Source organism: Salvia hispanica, chromosome 3, assembly GCF_029641045.1.
Source record: "Salvia hispanica isolate PSC_SH4W2 chromosome 3, Shi_PSC_v1, whole genome shotgun sequence".
Lineage (NCBI taxonomy): Eukaryota > Viridiplantae > Streptophyta > Magnoliopsida > Lamiales > Lamiaceae > Salvia > Salvia hispanica.
Window position 1 is genome coordinate 14,847,335 of NC_142694.1, and position 3,428 is coordinate 14,850,762.

The window sequence follows — 3,428 nt, forward strand, 5'->3', positions numbered from 1 at the left end:
CAATATTGTGCAAGTCACACACACTCAATAACACTCACAAAAAGATAGTAGAAAGTATACTACTTTTAGAAACAAATACTGAGGTTAAACAAATGAGTAGTGCTCTACTTTTCCGTCATACAAACGTCATCCAACAACCCATTATTTGGAAATAGAACTTTGCAAAACAACCGCATTCAAGCTCGTTTTAAGGGAAAATATATTGCAAGGCCTATGCATCAAAGCTTGACTAAAAACAAATTTTTTTTTTCTAGAAAAACTGACACTTTCTTAACAAACTGATTTACACAACTAAACGACGAAAAAAACAACACCACTATCAACAAATGATCCCCCTCCTCACACTTAGACCTTGATTGCCCTCAAGCAAGTTTGATTAAAGTGTTGGAAAAGAAAACACATCACATAAAACTTAGAAAACCAAGAACGACACACAAGAATCCCACCTCCTCACACTTGGGCATTGCTTGCTCGAGAGCAAGTAGACCAAGTGTTTAGAGAAAGATTACTAACAACACATAACGAACACGAAGGCCGACAAGGCCACAAAGCATGCATCAAGGCCGACAAGGCCACAATATGTACAAAACAAGGCTGGCAAGGCCACAATTACAAAAACTTTAAAGCAAACACATATGTCACATAGAACACATATATACACAAGTAGAAAAGAGAGTAGGATAGAAATCACCTCCCCCGCACAAAGCGGGGGGTACGGGCTGATGTGGCAGGTGGTGCTAGATCTGGTGCAGCTGTCTCCTTTGGTTTCGATCCCAGGCTCATGCGTTGGCTCAACAGCTCCTTCAACTTCTGCTACTTTATCCACTATGGCATCCAGACTGCCCTGTCCAACAAACTGGGCAGCACACGAGTGTTCCTTTGGAAATGCATCATCGAATCTTGCATTCCAATCCTTCCAAGTAGAAGCATTCAACTTCCTCTTAGGATCCCTGTAGAGTTTGGAACCCTTCTCTGAACTCATGTAAACCATGCTAACATTGGGACTTATACTCACGTTGTCGTTGGCCGAAGTCCAACCGGCCACCTCCTTATACCTCTTCAAAGATTTGATCAAATCATTTTCTTGAGTTTTGTCTAGGCACCTATTGTTGATCAATGGAAATGGTCTCATTCTTTTCCAAAGATTTGAGGCCGGAAGGAATGGCATTCGGCTCCAATTTAGGTAAATGAATCTCCAATGGTAGCAACTCTTCTTTTTCTCTCGTGTTGGGCAGCTCATTCTGACTCGGTACTTCCATAGGGTTGGGTAGCTTACATCTCTCAGGCGGGTTTGTGTGATCCCTCTTCTTGCACCAAGTCATGATTTCAACTTCTATCTCCTCATCACTAAGCCCTTGAGTGCTGAACAACTTGCATTCACTAAGTTCTTCAAGCTCAACTTTTTCGTCAATGGAGGGTAATGGATACATATCTTGCAAAAACTCAGCTTCAAGAAAGTTGGGACTCTTCAACTCTTTGATCAACTTCTCACGTTGGCTATTTTCCATATCACTATCGATGATAACAGGGAGAATGTCACTTACCCCAACAAAAACATGCTTGAGGTTGGTGGGCAGCAGCTTCAATTCCAATTTTGGTGACCAAACTTCTGACGGCACCAATTCCTCCTTTACGCTCAGACTGGGCAGTTCGCCTGGATCGGGCAGCTTGCTGGTAGACTTTGCATGCTCCAATTGGTTGCACCCTTTCATGATGGTCGCTTCTGGTCTCAAAGGCATGAGTGCAGGTCCATCGGGTGGAATGATGATGTGCTCTTCAATCTCCTCATCGCTATCCTCTTCATCTTCAAACCAAGGGTTTAGGGTTTAGGGTAGTGTGTTGCACTGGGCAATCTGGGCCCCTGTTCCAATGTTTCCCCGGGTCCTCTGTTTGAGTCATTGTCGAATGAAGCTTTCAACTCTTTCCCGGACCTAGAGAGAATCTGATTAAAGGTCTCCTTCCTTGGTTGTTGCACTTGAGCCAGAATTCCTCCATCATTCCCGCGCATATTATTGATGGAAGTCGCCAATTGTGTCATTTGTCGTGCAAGATGATCAAGACTAATCATTTGCTCATATTGTTCGTCATGCATCTCATGCACTATATTGTAATTGGCTTGCAAATTGTTTTGCATGAGTTGTTGGGATGTGATTAGATCATCCATCATTTCTTCTAAGCACTTTGGTGGCATTGGCGGATGATTTGATTGATACTGGCCAAGTTCTTGTGGCTGAAAACACGGAGGGAATCCACTTGGATCGGGAGACCAATAAACATGATTAACATCTGATCCATGGAAAGCTTGGTAATTTACTTGTGGTGGTGGACCTTGATATTGTTGATTCGGATCGGTCCATACAAAATTGGAATGATCATGCCATCCAAGATTGTATGGATCTGTGAAATGATCCATGTTGCCCTTTAATGGCACACCACTCTCGTCATTGACTCTTGAATTGATTTCCTCATCAGTTTTCTCCAAACTCTCTGACTAGACAAGCTGGGCAGTATGTTGAACTTGGCAGTTATATGAACTGCCCGGGACAGAGAAACCAATACCCACTTGTTCTCTCAAGCGAGCTTTCTTGCGTAGCCTCTTCGGTATCTACTTAACTCCAATATCGAACAACAAACTTGGAGAAGAGGACCTGCTCATAACCTAAAAATAAAAGAGAAAAAACAACAACAAAAAAAAAACAAGTCAAAAACTATATACAATAAGTGTAGGAATACATAATTGTTTTTGTGGTTATTTGTGATTATGTATTGAGCATGAGTATGATAATAAGTTTCTTTGCCAAATCGTCATTATGTCATTTAATATTTGTCTGCGATCCTTAAAGAAAGAAAACTCGAATGCCTAAGTTATGTAGACCGGAAACGAAAATGGATAAAATTCTCATCGCTGAAAGCTTGGAGTTTATACTCAATGATTCATGTCCTCCATTTCCTCGACATAATTCCACGAAGAATGTTCGAGAATACATTATGCATGTACTTGACAAGCTCTTTGAGGAATAAGGTCAAGCTATTTTTCTTTAAGTAGCTCGACAAGTCTTGGTTAATGACGATGAAAGATGGATATCAATAGAATCTGTCAAGATGATTCGATTGGAATATCCTAGAGTGACAGAATGTTTTGAGGATCTTTTGATCACTCAAATACTTTCTGACACAAGTCATCGCCTAAAGTAACAAGAAATGACTATAAGAAGGTTTAACTGGAAAGTAGAAAATCTTCAGAATAATAGTCGTTGTGTTACTATTAGAGGAAAGTAACATGATAGATGGCGAATTCATAAAGGCTGCAATTTTCTTAAGTCCTAGTTCATTTGAACAAAAGACTAGATATGGAAATGGGAGAGCCTGGATTGTCATCGAAGTTTGTTTAAAGCAAGAAAAGATGCTTTGTGAGTTGGATTGACCTA

General features: G+C 40.8%; 1 pseudogene; it reads right to left on the bottom strand.

Annotated features, from left to right (window-relative positions):
- Window positions 1-508: 508 nt before the first annotated feature.
- Window positions 509-2,413, bottom strand: LOC148930226 (uncharacterized; annotated as a pseudogene).
- Window positions 2,414-3,428: the final 1,015 nt, after the last annotated feature.